The 17,930-nt window shown below is 42.8% G+C and overlaps 1 pseudogene; it reads right to left on the bottom strand.

The window, feature by feature from the left end:
• Positions 1-1,053: 1,053 nt before the first annotated feature.
• Positions 1,054-17,126, bottom strand: LOC123488735 (annotated as a pseudogene).
• Between the last annotated feature and the right edge of the window lie 804 nt (positions 17,127-17,930).

Here is a 17,930-nt window from a genome sequence, read left to right as displayed (position 1 = left end):
CCTATTTTATACATAGAAAATGACATTATAGGTCATTAACCAATCACAGCCCTCCTTTGGGATTGCACATTCAGCAAAGGGCCTAAATTTGACAATTTTATCATGATTTTCCCCAAATGGTTTGTGATACAAATTTAAAAAGCATCATCAAACATCCTTTCTCGTGGTTTTATGTAGGTTGCCAAACATCTAATCAAAATTTTTCTGCATCTTTTCAATAAATTGCCCAAAGATAATAAAAACAACATAAAACCCATTATGTTTATTTACACACAGATGCTTTTGATTTCTGCTCAGGTGGCTTTAGTGAAACACAGATCCTGCTTACACAGATAGGCAAACTAGCACTTTTCCAGGACACTTCTGAACAAACATGACCAATAATAAGTTGGGAGAAAACACTGGGGTCCTCCTCATTCTGTCACAAAATCAATTCAGTCGTTTTGCCATATATTTACTATACATCTGCATGCAGTAACCACATCACTGACTGTCTGTCTTTCTGTTAGTGATATCCCATATAATTTACTCACAAAAAACAACAAAAAATAAAACATTTAAACAACAACAACAATTCTACACTAATGTCTCAAAATAAACCTACATTCAAACCAAGGCGCAAAGTTTGTTTTTAACTGGCGGACCCTTTTAAATAACCATTCAACAGCATTTACATTTCCCACTCCCAATGACAAACACATCATCATCCCCATACTGTCACATTTGAATGTCTCACTCCTCTCCTCTCTGTGAAGTCCCATCCAATCACAAGAGCAGTTTTGTACATTCCCGTCCAATCAACAGCAGTCTTGGGTCTCTCTGTCTAGTGAAACTAGAGCACGGACGAGGCGGCCTCTCAGTGGTGTGTGGTGGGGGGGGCAGATGGTATATTAGGGAAAGCCCTTAGAGTCTGTAGTGGCCGATCGAGTACCCCATCTCTCTTGTGCACTATACATATATATTTAAATAATACAGGTAGCAGCAGCACTTCACAGGAGTTGAGGCGAGGACAAAGGGGGGTGGAGTGGGAGGGCTCCTCCTGGCTCCCGTTACCTGTGCAGACCTCCTCCCTCAGGTGAACACGGGTCTCTGTTTTGGCCTCTCTGGCGTCTTTGCTCTGTCTTGTTCCTGTTCTCAGAGTCCCGGTCACCTGCCTCCCCCCTCTCCCTTCCTTCTTCCTCTCCTTCGGCCTTCCCCCTGGTTGTCCTTTCCCGTGGTTTCCCATTTCTCCGCTCCCCCCCTCACTTCCTCCCCTTGCCTTGCCCTAGAGATAAAAAAACACATTAAAAATTGTTGTTATCAACATCTCAATCTCTCTTTATAATGATTTCTGTTGTAGATTAAACTCTGATATTTTCAAATGATCTACATGACTTTACACAGAGCTGGTTGAGGGTCATGGCAGGAGCTGCACTTTCAGATGAAGATATACAGAGGTAAATACATGAGGGGGGAATGGTGTGACAATTTATCCAGTGTGCACTAGTCTTAGTCAGTACCTGCTGTCTGTCCGGGGGTAACTCTGTAATATGGCATATACACGTGTTCTCCCTATTTACCACTAGAGGAGTCAGCCTTGCATCACAGACAGTGGCCACACCCTGTGAGCAAGGCTTATTTCAGCTATTGCAATTCTCCACCTGATAGGCTTTGTCAAAAAATAAAAGCCTTTAAATAAACTTCAGTGTATCTTCTTGCCCATCTCATAAACAAATCAATTTCATGGAATGTTAGGTTTACCACTGAAAGCTGAAAACTCCACATCATTAGGAGGGGAGAGAGAGAGGGAGGGGAGGGCTGAACTGGCCCTCTTCTGTTGTGCTTCCATGTGTAAGCAGCATGATTGCGAAACTGCTGAGGTAGCCCGACCCCTCTCTCCCCTTCCCCCTTCAGCCTGTGTCCATTAATCAGCCCAGCCATGCTCTGAGCTCCGCTCCGTCCAGACCAGGCAGAGAAGGGTTCACACGTTCCCCCCTACCCACACTTCCTGGGGTCCAGCAAGTCATCCCTACCATCCAGCTCTGTTTAGTCTTCCTGGCTCTGGTCTGCAGAATAATGAAACCCCACTCAAGGTGAAACTGCCTCGTAGTGCTACGCTCCCCCCTAATCTTATCTAACTATCCTGGCTCTGGGCGGGGGGGAGGGCCCCCATACATCCCACAAGGCCGGCTTGTGTGTGTGTGTATGTGCAGTGTGGAAAGGCGTTATTAGGGGGTTGGTGGGTTGCTCTTGCAGCAGGAGTGTAGGGTCCAAACAATGTGTGGTGTGTAGAGGGGGATAGAGAGAAGTGAGACCAAGAGAGAGCGAGGGATAACTAGATAGTGAAAGTGAGTGAGAGAAAGAGAAACTGAACAGAGACACAGAGGGAGCGCAAGAGAGGTGACAGAGCGAGAGAGTGATAGAGACACAGAGAGAGACAGGGAGATAGAGAGAGACAGAGAGGGGCGGGGAGATAGAGAGAGACGACACAAGAGGACGGTATCCAGGGGATACCAGAGAGACAGGGGATAGAGGACAGAGAAGACGGGATAGGGACACCCAGGGAGAGACAGGGAGATAACACACAGAGAGACAGGGAGATAGACACACAGATAATAGAGAACACACTGAGAGAGACAGAGAGAGTAGAGACACACTGAGAGAGACAGGAGATGAAGAACCAAGGAGAGAATGTGGAATGAGAGAGAGAGAAAGAGATGAGCAGCATTCTGAATCTGACTCCACCCCCCATCCCACCCCACCTCTGGCTCTTTCAACCAGAATCCCCTCTACACACATTGTTTTGTTTGTCATAACCATTTAAAATCACGGCTTAGTCATAATCTCTGGGTTTCCTAAAACCCAAGGCACAACTTTATCTCGGGCTCGTGTTGAGGGGTGATTACAGGGTATGTTTTATCAGAGAGCGCTTTTTGTCTGTTGGAACTGTGTCTGAGATTCTATAAACTGTCCAGTGATGCAGTCGACCAAGACACTTTAATTAAAACACTCTCAGCAGAGATTTAGCACATTCTTACCAGCATGGTCATCACTTCTACACTGCAGTGGATGACTGGAAGTGTTTTTGGATGGTTTTGTGTGTGTGTGTGTTGTCTATTTAACTAACATTTTATGAGATGTGTGTCCACATAAAGTATGATCAGGTTCAGGCATGTGGTTTATATGAACTGTAAAATAGGACTGTGAAAAATGACTTAAAGTAATATCAACAGAACTGGATTAGAAGAGTACTGTAACTAAACTTTCAAAGTGTTGCAACTTCCCAAGAGATTATTCAGTGCTTGGCTTTCCTTTCCCTAGCCTAGATCTCTCTGCTGAATTGATACTTTCATTGAACTGTCATCTGGTATTGATTATTTACAATTTTAACATAGAGTTGGGGAGAGATGAGAAAAGAAAAATTAGAGAGAGAGTTGAGTTAAGAAAACAGCTAAAATTGTCGCTGGGGATCACCCTCGAACACACACTCCTATGCAGTGCATTTACACTGATAACCCTACAGTGCATTGGTTGCATAAAGTACTAACATCATGCTGCTCAGTGCTCACACTCTTCACTGGAGTGCACTGGGTTGTGTGTTGTTAGGGTCCTGTGTGTGTGCGCGTTTTCTTCAGGGGGGATGTGCAGGAGCATAATTAGTCTAATGACAGGGGGCCAACATCCTCCATGGCAGGCGCACTGTCGTCCAGGGGCTTTTGGCGGGGAGCCAGGCTGGGATTAAAGGCTCTGAGCTGTCCCACAGAAAATGCCCGGTGCTTTGAGGCTACGATCCTCCCGCTCCCCCTCACTGGTAGCGGGAGGGGCTTCAATCATAGCTGGGTTAGATGATAGGGGAATGGTGGTTTAACAATTAGCCGACGTTGTTAACACAAAGGAGACGCAGGCAGGCAGCGGATACACGTATGTAAATATTTCCACCACCAGCATGTTGAAGGAGGGGGAGGAGGACACTGTACACTGAAATTACGCACACCTCTGGCTACTGTAGCTCAGCAGAGCTTACTAGAGATAACCATTAGAGTTGTGTTAAAGAGGAATTGAGGGGTTCTTGCCCCGTGATTCATTCAGTACATTCCATATTTCTCTATGTATTACCCAGCTCCTGTTGTCATTTTTGATGATAAGCTAAAACCCCTTTATTCAGATTGAAATTTCTGCTCTCTGATTCATAAGGAGGGAAGACTGGGGGGTGACAGGGAGGTTACAATGTTCTGCTTAAAAACGAAACAATGAAACCAAAAGAAGTTAGAAACCACAACATTGGGAGCGCTGGAGGGCGGGGAGTGAGAGAGCTTTCTGAAAAGACAAAACTTGGATGGAGAAATAACAAAATAAACCTGGTATGTCTGGGGATGACGAGGCCCTTGGGGAGCGATGGGGGGGTGAAGGCATAGAGGGAGGGGTTATCAGTGTCTGAGGGGCTGGTGGGGATTAGTGCGAGCTGGCGGAGTCGACCACTACCCTCTATACTAACGGAGCGGGGGACCCCAGAATAATTCCTTTCTGGATGTTTCCAGGAGCCGGCCCGCCACCCGGGGGAAGCGGCTGTAATCACCCGCAGGGGCAAGGTCGATAACCGTGTGTGTGTGTGTGTGTGTGTGTGTGTATAACCGGGCCTCGGCCTGCAGTGTGTAACACCCACCCACCCCAGCTCTGCCTGCCTCCACCCCGCTCCGCCCCGCGGATCACACAGCACCAACTCCAAACTAACCCCCCATCCCCAGCACAGGACAGGGGGAACAGGAGCCCCATTCAGGAGGAAGGAGGGGTGGTGTATTTTCTTGGGGTGTGCAGAGGTAACAGCAGGGGAGAGAAAAAGGGGAGATAGAGAGAAAACAACAGACAGAGGGAGGAGCAGAGTCCACATTTCACAGCCTAAATTCCAGCCCAACAGTTGACTCTTTACAAATACCCCTATGGTTTTTAAAGGGACAAGTTGGTGTGCATGTGTGTGTTGGCAGCTGCTATTATTAGTCTAAACTAATTCTGATTCCCCGTCCCTCATGGCTCCCCAAGGGGAGGATGTTTGAGGAGTCTGTGTGTTTCTGCTTCACGGTAAAGTTTTCTGCTAAATCACTACTGAGGGGTTGTGTTTGTGCTTAAGTAAGGCTGCCTGGAGGCCTAAGGGGCTGGGGCCTGGGGGCTGAGGGCCTGGGGAGCTGAGGGCCTGGGGGGCTGAGGCCAAACCACACACAACCCCCCCCTCCCCCTTCTTACACACTCTGTTTCTGTTTTGCTTCAGTTTAAAACATATTTTTGCTCATTCATTAAAATCATCAGATCAATATTCACGAGGAAAAAATCTAGCGTTTTGACATATTTTAATAATCTGTTGCGTTGGAGCGACAACACCCAGCGTTTCACCATTATCCACTAACCACAATTCATATCCTTAAAGTAAACAATTCAGGTCCCTTAAGGAGGGGAGAGGAGTGGCAGATACTGACCAGTAATTTCAGATTATAGTCTAAAAGTTGGTTCTGAACTCTAGCCTACAACTGTACTCACAATGAGATAGTGAGTGTCCCTACTGATGGAATATTTTTACCTGACTCGCCCTCCTCTTGAGGACACACTCTTTACTTTTTCTGAGATGGGACGGTTTTCCGTAGTTCTTTCGTCTCCTCACCCCATTTAAATCCACAGGTTTTCCCTGACCGGAGCAGGGCTCCACTCGCCCCACTCACCCACCTCGCAGTGCACTGCACAATGATTAAAAGAGGGAACACATCTGTTTTACAAGAGAAAAGATATTCACAACCAAAATTCCTATAGATGGGCAAAACACTGTAAACAAACATTTTATGTAAACACCAGTGGAGCTGTGCAACTTTAATCAGAGGTTGGCTTACTGTTATGGCTGGATACTAAACACACCATGTGTTTGATTATTCCATACCTTTTCATTTCAGCCAAATGAGCCCATCCTCAGATTTCCCTACCAGCCTCCACTGATACCTCTCTCCTCCTTGTTCTGGAGCTCACCTTGAGAGAACACTCCATGGTTTGTCGTTTGGTTCAAACTCTTCTGGACAGGCGTGTACACTTCCCCAGCAGCAGGTACAGGCCTGGTCTGCACCTCGTACACGTGTCATTGATCAGACAGCATCACACTCCAACACTCTGAAAGACCAGCACATACATAAATATTACACCTGCACTGGATCAAATCACATCAACACACACACAACAAATTCCTTACAATTAAATGTAACTGCATTCTTCCATTCTAAGAAAACCAAATGCAATACGATATGCTACTTTTAACTCCCATTTTACATTGTGTGATTAACATAAAACAAATATTAACACTATACACTACACTTGCCCCTCTTTGTAACGTGTCTAACACCAACACCATCAGGACTTGATAATAATGTAATAGTTTAATACTTCTACTCACTGGGAACCCATTCCCTTTGTGTGTCGCTGCAGACCAGGCCCTCTGGGCAGCTCTCCTACACTTGCCCGTGGAATAGTAACCTGCTCGGCCTGCAAAAGTTCTTATTGAGCAAATCACCTCCGGCCTGCACTCTAAACCACGTCAGTGAGCCAACAGCCTCCCCGTTTATGTTGCTCTAGAAGTGATTTGTTGAACATGCAGTGTGTCAGAATGAGCAACACTCTAAAACAGGAAAATTGGCTGCACATAGATGCACATCTCTTTATGAGATTTTTAGTGTACAAAATAATGTATTTGGATACTGGCATGCTGATACCAAAAAGACTTAATACATACACTAAAATGGGTTGGTTTCCCGGACACAGATTAACCTAGTCCCGAACTAAAAGTATGTTCAATGGAGATTCTCAGTTGAAATGCTTTTTAGTCTAACTATTAATCTGTCTATTCGGCCCTTAGTGTAAATAAGTAGGCTATAAACATCTTTGGTGATAGCCATGCAACTTCTTGTGCATGTGTTTCTGTCTGGCGCGGGTGCCTCGAGCCGCTGGGGCAGGAGGGCAGACACACCCCCGATCTGCCTCATCCCATTTCTCTCCAGGAGAGATAAAGAGGCGGGGCTTACAGGACGGCAGCCATTGTAATCAGGGCAGGTCAGACAGCCTCCCTGGCACCCTGAGCTCACCCCTGGATCTCTGCTAAGGGAGATGATGTGGCACAGTAGCACAACATTACTTTACTGTCACTGCAAAAGTAGTTGCACTATATAGAGAATGGTTGCCTTTAACACAACCATCAATCTTAGCACAGTTGTTTTCTACCTTTTTTTGGTCTCTCTCTCTCTCTCTCTCTCTCTCGAGGACTTCTGCTTACATTTAAACAAATATAGCTCTTCAGACTATTTAACTCTTTGTAGTCTTCTAAATTGTATTGCATGAAGTTGTGTAGAATTATTAAAATAATACTTCTATCCAACTACCAATGAGATACCAAATAGCCAACAAAGCATTTGGATGGTGACAAGATGTTAAAATTTTTCTGGGAACAGTGATCATAAACACTCAATAATAAACATTACAGGCAACAAGCAGGCCTGTGCACTCTCTTAGCGGGAAAAATAATCAAATGAGGCGTCAAGCATACAGGTTTGCCGCAATGCCCTCACTTCTTATTCTCACTCTCTCCCATGAAGGAGGACAGTTTCTTCATTTACTATACTAAACAAACAATTTGGCAACATTATCAATATTCAAAAACCTCCAGCTGACTGTCTGGCCATGACAATACGACTCAGCCAATGATAAGATGATAAGCGGCACTGCACTAAATTTGCAACATGTCTCAAATTCATCTTAATTATGCTTCGTTTAATATGGCCTATCTGTTGACCCACGTGGTTCACGGGTCACTGTGTTAGAACGGGAAAGGCTGAGCTTTCATTATACTGATGTAGGATTAGAGGGATTGCAAAACCGCCTGGCTGTAGGCCTATACATCCTACTCAGATTCAAGCCTTGTGTCAGAGATATTTCCATAGGCTCAAAACCCTGCCAGAATGTGAATAACATCCAATTTCTCTGTTGGTTGGTGTGAGGTTGGCCCCTGCTCAGGTCAGAAATTATTAACGTTTTATGTAACAAAATGTTTACAGGAAAGTGTTATCATTCAGACTTTTCCAAAATGTTGGTCTCAGGTTAAAGTCCTGCATACGTTTGTCCAGCCTCTGCTATAAGGAGGCTATAAAATGCCGGGTAGGTCAGTGTCTTTGAATGAGGGACAGTGTCATCACTATGTGAGAATCTACAGACAAATGGGGAACTGAGCACGCCCATTACCATAAACTGTCATCTTGACTGGGCACAAGTAAACCTCATGCGTCCTGACTGCTGCTGCTGATTTACCATTGTGACTGACTTGTAGGGCAGCATGTCAAATGGCTTAACTCTCAACTCTTGTTGAATTACAGAGCTTGACCTCAGAGGACGGGGGAGATAACACTGGTTGAGAGGAGGAGGGTTGGGTACATACTAGGACTACCCATGGCTGTAAGTGAGTACCTGACTAAAAACCTATATCCATTTCACATTACTGAGCCAAGCTGAATTTAGCTGTTTTGTGCCTGATTATCCATCTACTGTACCATAGTTGCTGAACCATGCAGGAAAGGCCATGTGAAAAGATCATATATGAGCCATCACATTATGGTTTGGGTTGTCGATGTGAAAAGGAGTACTAGTGGGTGGCTCTGGGTTACTTTAAACCAGGGGTCTCAACTTTTGGGGTTGTGACAAAATATATCTGAGTGGTGGGCACCCAACAAATAACATTATTTATTTTAAAAAAATAAAAGGTAAACAATAGCTTTTCAGGGATTCGTAATCGTTTGAAGGTAATTATAAAATATCACTTCAAACATTAATCAAATCATCCATCTTCACACACATTCTGATTACCCCAACTGGGTAAAACTGGTTGAATCAACATTTTACCACGTCATTTCAACAAAAAAATGTAATGTGATAAGTTGAATTAATTGAAAACTGATTGCAAGCGTCATCAAACATGCCACCAGAGGTCTCTTCACAGTCCCCAAGTCCAGAACAGACTATGGGAGGCCACAGTACTACATAAGCCATACTCATACTCTTTCCACATCAGGTAACTGATGCAAGCAGTAGAATCAGATTTAAAAAATCAGTAAAAATACACCTTATGGAACACGGGGACTGTGAAGAGACACACACAAAGTACAACACATCATACGCCTACATTGTGATATTGTTGTATGGTGTATTAAACATTTTGTATTGTAATATGTAGTTATAATAATGTTAATGAAGTACTTTTTACTTTTGTTTTATATTAATTGGTGCTTTAATATGTTTACCCCAGGAAGAGTAGCTGCTGCCTTGGCAGCAACTAATAGATCCTAATAAATACAAATACAAATACAAATAACACAAGTAATTTTACTTTTTTACACACATTTTTACGATCCAATTTGTGTATTTTTTTGTTGTTGAATTCCTTAGCTACACTCAGCAAATGTAAATCAAAACTAGATGTTGAAATACTTCTGTGCCCAGTGGGCATAATACCAGATTATTACATTTTTTACCATTGTAGCATAGAAACTGCAACCAGGTTTCTATGTTCATAAGGCTATAACTTTAATGTGTGCAGGGTTTTGGGGTCCATAAGTCCCCCCACCTCATAAAAACATTTTAGTCCCCCTCTTGGCGGCGGAGAGAAATATTTGCAGCTTTAAATTAATGGCATTTTTGCCAGGGTGAGAAAATGTTGCATTTTAAAGCAGATTTTCGGCAATTCTACAAATGTTTCCATGGGGCAAGAGAAATGTTGCAGTTTTAAAGGCGAATTGAATGCGATTCCTACGAGTTTTGGGATGGAGAGAATGTGGCACTTTGAATGATAATTCCTTGCAGTTCTACTTTTATATACTTATGCCATGTTCATATTACAGTGGGGGGAAAAAAGTATTTAGTCACCACCAATTCTGCTGTTCTCCCACTTAATAAGATGAGAGAGGCCTGTAATTTTCATCATAGTTACCGTCAACTATGACAGACAAATTGAGGAAAAAAAAATCCAGAAAATCACATTGTAGGATTTTTTATGAATTTATTTCCAAATTATGGTGGAAAATAAGTATTTGGTCACCTACAAACAAGCAAGATTTCTGGCTCTCACAGACCTGTAACTTCTTCTTTAAGAGGCTCCTCTGTCCTCCACTCTTACCTGTATTAATGGCACTGTTTGAACTTGTTATCTATAAAAACACCTGTCCACAACCTCAACATCACCCTCCAAACTCCACTATGGCCAAACCAAAGAGCTTCAAAAGACACCAAAACAAATTTGACCTGCACCGGCTTGGAAGACTAATCTCATAGGTAAGCAGCTTGGTTTGAAGAAATCACTGTGGGAGCAATTATTAGGAAATGGAGACATACAAACCACTGATAATCTCCCTCGATCTGGGGCTCCACGCAAATCTCCCGTGTCAATGATCACAAGAGCGGTGAGCAAAAATCCCAGAACCCCGGGGGGGACCTAGTGAATGACCTGCAGAGAGCTGACATTACCAAAGCCTACCATCAGTAACACACTACCCCCGGGACTCAATCCTGTGCCAGCGTGTCTCCTCTTAACCAGTCTTCCACGTCTGTTTGCTAGAGTGCATTTGATATCCAGAGGATTGGGAGAATGTCCTATGTCAATACCAAATGACTTTTTGTAAAAACTCAACTCGTCGTGTTTGGAGGACAAGAATGCTGAGTTGCATCCAAAAACACCATACCTACTGTGAAGCATGGGGGGTGGAAACATCATGCTTTGGGGCTGTTTTTCTGCAAAGGGACCAGGCGACTGATCCGTGTAAAGGAAAGAATGAATGGGGCCATGTTCGTGAGATGTAAAGCCTCCTTCCATCGCAAGGGCATTGAAGATGAACGTGGCTGAGTCTTTCAGCATGCAATGATCCCAACCACCCCGCCCGGGCACGTGGCTTCTAAAACATTTCAAGGTCCTGGTGGCCTACCAGTCTCCAATCTCACCCCATAGAAAATCTTTGGAGGGAGTTTCCTGTTCCCAGCACACCCCAAAACATCACTGCTCTAGAGGGAGATCTGCATGAGGAATGGCCAAAATACCAGAGCAGTGTGTGAAAACCTTGTGAAGACTTACGATTTACTGTTCATTGCCAACACTATTAAAAGTATTGAGAAACTTTTTTATTACCAAATACTTATTTTCCACCATAATTTGCAAATAAATTCATAAAAATCATACAATCTTACCTTCTCATTCCCAGCCTTGTGTAGGTCTACAATCTTGTCCCTGACATCCTTGGAGGCTCTTTGGTCTCCATGGTGGAGAGTTTGGAATCTGATTGATTGATTGCTTCTGTGACAGGTGTCTTTTACTACAGTAACAGCTGAATTAACACTCCCTTTAGAGTGTGCTCCTAATCTCAGCTCTCCTATTAAACTCATTTTTCTGATTGAGAGGGGCTCAAATACTTATTTCCCTCATTAAAATGAAAAATTAATTTATAACATTTTTACATGTGTTTTTCTGGATTTTTTTGTTGTTATTCTGTCTCTCACTGTTCAAATAAACATACCATTAAAATTATAACTAATTATTTATTTGTCAGTGGGCAAATTACAAAATCAGCATGGGATCAAATACTTTTTTCCCCCTCACTGTATCTCTCAACAGTAAAGTTGGGACCCCGAATAACTTCCAATTTTTTTTATATAAATTCTGTGGGCCCCAGATTGTCCCCCTCTCTAAATTATCTTGCAGGTGCTTTATTAGAATGCACGTGTTCCTCGAGAGCTGGGTTAAAGGCCAGGTGCATGCATGTTACCTGATGCAATACATACCTACTGAGTCATATTTTTGAGCTCATTTATACAGATTGGATTGCTACTGCTAAGCTATACACTGTTATATGTCAGTTTGGAATTCATCTCCCTTGATGTTAAGGGTTGGGGTTTGGGAGGGTCTATTACGGGAGTGGGTCGTTCCGGAGCGACCCACTGGTATCATCCTCCAACAACCTTCACCTCCTCACTCTCATCGAACTAATCATCTTCCTATTGTGTCCCTGTCTATCTATTCCTTTATTTTCCCTCCTTCCTTGCTCAGTTTTCTCTGCTAGTTTCCTATCAGCAGTACTAATCAGTGTCTGATCCGGGATGTTGCATCGTGAGAGGTGTTCTCCCTGTTTCTTTATTATTTCAGTCATTTATATTTTGTATTTTTGGTTGTCTCCTTTTTTTTGGGTGTCTTATTTGCTCTCCTTTCTTTTTTAGTGTTCGTCCGTTATTTTGTATCTGCTTCGACCATCAATAGAGTTCCTTGTTTCACCATCTCCGCCTACTCTCTAACCTGTACCGCACCTGTCACTCACACCAACCCTTACAGTCGCAGATCCTATATCAGTTCTTAGGGGGAACATCTCACGGCAACTTCTGGGAGTTGCGACACTGTAAGAGCTAGTCTCAGTATTTACCACTGCAAGCTACAGAAGCATATCAGTGTTAGTGGTGTTTTTTTCCTCCCTAGTTCTCTGGCATATCATCTTGGGTGAAGTTATTTGCCTTTTTTCCCTCCTTCACTTCAGGGTTAGCTGCCAATTGCAATAATCCCGGAGATTGTGTTTACATATCTTACCAATCTTTACAACTGCTGTCCATTTCCCACATGTGTTCCTGCCAAGCCCCCTATTCCTCCTTTAACACAAATTTTGCCTGCACTTGCCTAGCCTCGCACTGACACAACACGGGCAATCCCATGCTAACAGAGTTAGGCTAAACTCAATTTTCACTTTAAAATTATGCCAAACAAAACCCATACAACTCTATCATTGACTTCTTTGAACAATTTACATAAAATTAAAAAAACATTTACTGGAAAAACTTGCAGATGCTAGTTTGGTACAATTACATAAAATCTAAAGTTAGCATCTTCACAGTTCTTCCTGAAATTGTTTTTGTAACATTTGTCAGTGGAAATTGTTAAAAGCATCCTTGTGGATATGGTTTGTTAAACTTTGAAATCATGTTTTTCTTTGGTATACATTTTAAAGTAAAATCTTTCTCCTAATTCTTTCCATGATTCCAACATCATTTTCCACAACACAATGTTCCTGCATGAGTCTGTACTGTGAGGTCTGTACTGTGAGGTCTTACTGTAAGGTTTCAATTGCCTGAACTGCTTGAACCACTTGTAAAGTTAAAATCATTTACCACAAGATTAAAACACCATGATTATTTTCGAACATCATGTGTAGATATAACAAAGGTTAACAGCAGAATATAACAAACATGCAAGTCATAAGCACAGACCTAACAAAGTTTGCCTTTCCAAGATTATTTCTTCATCAGCCTGTGTGTTTAACCTCAGCATATCTCCTCCCTCCTTTAATTTCATTATCTATCCTTCTTTCCCTTTATTGGAATCCAATCTGTTATTCACACCTGCTATTTTAAACATGTCTAACCGCTAGAAATCATTCTGGCCTCTATTCTAACACCTAGAAATCATTCTGCCTCTATTCTAGCGCACCAGAAATCATTCTGCATCTATATTCTACAATAAATAATTCTCCTCTATTCTAATCATTCTCTATCTTGTTTGCTCTCAGGCATTCCTTATCTCTAATTTGTAGATGCATCAGGGCGGAGAAGTGACAGTTTTTGGCCGGTTGACTGCCTGGTCAGGTCCCTGACTGAGCTCATTCACCCTGCTCTCTCTGTCTGGCTATCACGTTTCATATTCTCCCTCCTTCAATTCACCAGCTGAGTAGGCTGCGATGCACGGGGGCTCACGGTTTGTCTATCTGGAACCACCCAAAAAACTGTGACCCACATTTCTCTAGGCATGTCCGTTTAATAAAGATATATATCATGTTGAAGAAGTGGTTCTTAGCGTTAAACTCTTCTCCAGGCAATGTGTATGGGGCCTCACCCTAAACACCCTATGTTGTTACTACCTACCTTTCCAGATAACAATCTACTTCATACAGGTGCGGCATGCCCACTACTCAGCCATTCTACTAAGACAGAAGAGCACATCTGGAAGCACATCTGCACTGCAATATAGTGCATAGAGAGAATAATAAACCAAGCTCAACATACTACTATGAGATACAGGTAGACCTGTGGATTACTTGACCACATGACACCTATTGGTTAAAGAAAGATGCTCAGGCGGATACCTTCATGCAGAGTTCTCCAACTCTTGTCCTGGAAACTACTGGAAGTGCTGGCTTTTGTTCCAGCCCACACTAACACACCAGGTTACCCTCCATGGTCAATGCTGCTGATACTCTGAACATCTAAGCAAAAACAAAAAGTAAAGTGTCTACTGATTTACTGTGAGTCTTCTTTGTTGTGTTTTGATATATCGTGGCCTCCTGAAAAAATTCTCAGGGGGGCAATTTTTCTGATGAGTTTGGGTGACCTACACATTTAAAAAAATATGTCCAGCAACATACGGGGGCGCATATAATCAATACCAGAAGCATTTATTGACTGATCTCTAGTGTTGGCTTACCAGGGTTGGTGGAGCCCTCATTTCATCTTTGCCTCGCAAAGCTAACTCAAACACTCCGCAAAACTTCACACACTGGATTAGCCGGCTGAGGATGTGGCGGTTCTTCCTAATGTCGTTAAATATTTTTTATAGTGAATATGAATATGATTGTTGAGTAATGTTGTGCTAAGATCTATTTAGGTCAAGCTGGTTATAAGTTCTGTTCCTATCCAATAACAATGACAAAAGGGTCCTATCTTGTCAGCCTTGTCAGTTTCAGTTCTCCAGTAAACTTGTGATTATCACACTAACCTCATCGTTGTGGCGGCGGACGCTACTTATCCCTCATCCAGTTGAGTGGAATGTTCACTCTCCCCAAAGCAGACAATCTCAAACACTATCCATGTGGGTCTTTGACAGCTCATGTTTCTTAATCTTTCCTAAAGATGGTGCATGTCCGTTCCACACCAGTCCTGTCCAAGCGGTGCTGTCTGCCGTGCCGCCTTCAGGGTGAAAAGAGTAAGCAGGGGGTAGCAAAGACTGCATTACTACATCGCACCTGCTACAGGTTTTTCGTTCGTACCAATTTTTTGAAAATCCTCGGTGTAGGACTTCCCCCTTTATAGAAACCTGTTAATTATTAAATTTGGTCTGGGAGGTCCTTTGTTTCGTTCCATTTATCTTCTTTTTCCGACAAAAAATAACTTATTTCAAAGAGACAATCGAGTTGCATTAACTTACCATCTTGATAGTAGTACTGAATTGATTGATGAGGCTAGCTCTTTTCTTATTATTCATTTTATTTAGTATGACCGAGCCTAGGTGCAAGCCCTCGAAACCCATAGAGATTGTGTTGAAAGCTCTGATATTTGAAAAAAATAGATTTTACATGGGAGTCTATGACAGACTTCTGGGGCGATTTTCAACCTGACTGAAATGCGCCCCAAAAGAGGGGGCCATTTGAAGCACGACTTTAGCCTGATTGGACATTTAGTGGCACTGTGGCAGATCAGACGTCTAGATTACAACACTGATAACTACTGTTGCCGTGATATAATTGATTAGAAAAAAAATCCCTTCCTTTTCCCGTTTGGCAGTGCGTCGCCCATATCGCCCTATTGAACACACCGCCCCTGGATATGATGATAGTTTTGCATCAGAGCTTCGAAATACTGTAAATAATTTTATGCAAAATACTAACCCCTCTGAAATTCTAACAGAATTGTTGTATTCTGAATTGCCTACTAAATATGAACATATGAGTTCCCTCTTCCATTTTTTAAACACCACAAAATATTATCACCACAAAGTCACAGTTATGGTAAGCAAAAAAAGATGTCACAGCTTTGGCAATTCTACACAGAACGCCCTTTGAAGATGAAAATGGACAGGCTTTCATGTATTTTCATATTAGATGCACAATCTTATATTCTACATTTATTACAATCAAAGAAGATAACTGAATCAGCATCCTCTAACATCGGTTGGATGGCACGCGCTGCCCGCGCTCCACATGCTCTAGCTTCCACTCAGTGTTGCACGGAGTTTGTCAAGGAGCACAAGCACTACAGACATTCCATAACATCAGTGAAATGCAAATATAATACCTTCAGACGAACTTTGTATGTAATGAATAATTCAGATCAGAAAGCTATAACATACTTTGTCGGCAGACATGCCGCGTAAAAAATCCTCTGCCACTGGCCGCTAGAAGCGATGGGAACTAGGGGGATGCAGCGCGCACTGCTGATGGAGCTTTGTGGAATACACTTCAAGGGAAATTGTCAGGGAACAGTGACTGGTTGAATTTTATCAGTAAAAATGACACCCCCGAGGTCCTGTAATATTGAACCCCCATACAGTCCAATGATTGACTGCGGTGTGGTTGAGGACGAAATGTGCGTAAAATTGGCCGCTGCAGAGACTAACGTGTGCCTATTGCTTTCGTAGACACATTATAGTGAGTTCCACAGAGGCACTCAGTCTTGCCTTGTGATTAAAATACAAGTTTATGAATTTAAATTACATATTGATTTGATAAAACTTTTTAGATTGATTGAGTTGTCCTCGATTATAACTAAATGCGGGCTGTACTTTAAAAAACGGTATCATATAAATTATAGGCTACCCACCCTATCAACATTGTTTTGCCAAATTAATATATGTGAAGTTTCATATTTCGTAATAGAGATTGAACCACAGGATTATGTTATTCATCTCCAACTCAACTAAAAAGCATTCCCACCCCAATTAGGCATATTTCCTAAAGCCATACTATGATCTTTCATTGTAAAATTCATTGTCAAGTATGTGTAGTTCAAATCATATCAGTTAACGATGATACGTGCCCATATTGTTCTGTTATTTATATATCTACATGAAAAGACTTATGTCAAATTGTATGATAGGCACTACAAAACTCCAGTAGTGTTGAATGGAACAGAGACCAGGTGCATGTGTGCACTTTGAGCACCTCACTGCATGCGCGGGCTTACTTTACTCACGTTTATGTTGCCGGTGCCTGGAGGGTGCTGCTGACAATCAGTGTATTCCATGCAGTGCAAGATCAAAACAAAGGAGATCAATTGTAATTGCATAGTAACCCGGAGATGATGACTTGTATAGCCAATGTCAATGTCCTCCAGCAAAGTGCAGCTTTGATTCCACTTTTGAGAGGGAATGTGTTGTCTTATTCCTAGAAAGAGCAGAATCCCTGCTCTGCGCAGAGTGTGATGTGTGATTTACGATGGCCCAATGACACCTGGGCCGTTTAGACAGTAACATCCTGGATAGAATCCTTATGTGTGCCACAAAGCGAGACCAAAACAGGTATCCGTAGTGAGCATATTCCCACAACCAAACCGTTAGATTATCATCCACCGCGGGACAAATAAGATACTCAAAGTAAGAAGCGTAGATCATATATTCCGAGGCTGGCATATTGATACAGTTTCAGTTGTCCTCTTCCTGTATGCTCCACTGATACTCTCTCGAAGTTCGCCGCACGTCCAGGTGTGAGGGCTACTTTATTGTGCCCTGCGTGTAGGAGGTCGTCGCGTCATCCCCATCATCTAACCGAGTAGACCAAAACTGGAAGCCGCGCGCGTCACTGGCAGCAGCAGCACCACCGAACTGTAATAAAGTACCAAGTTTCGATGAGGTGAGAATGTGTTGGTTCTCTTGATTGTCGCGCACCTCTCGTTGGTCGACAGTTAAAGCAAAAAATAATCTGCGCAGTTTCAGCTCTTTTCTGCTTTGCGTGCAATACTCATTCCCTCACTCCAACTCGCACTCTTATGACTTCAGCCCTCTGCCGTCTCCCTCTACATGCTCGAAAGTTTATTTGAAGGGCAAGCCCCCCCCACGTCAGATATCTTTCAGGTTTGACCCCTCCGTTGAGAAGCTTTTTTACTTGGCATGGTGTTGATAATGTATCAATGGGAAATTGCGCTGTTTACGC

Source organism: Coregonus clupeaformis, unplaced genomic scaffold (assembly GCF_020615455.1).
Source record: "Coregonus clupeaformis isolate EN_2021a unplaced genomic scaffold, ASM2061545v1 scaf2434, whole genome shotgun sequence".
NCBI lineage: Eukaryota > Metazoa > Chordata > Actinopteri > Salmoniformes > Salmonidae > Coregonus > Coregonus clupeaformis.
This window is presented reverse-complemented; position numbering and strand designations above follow the sequence as displayed.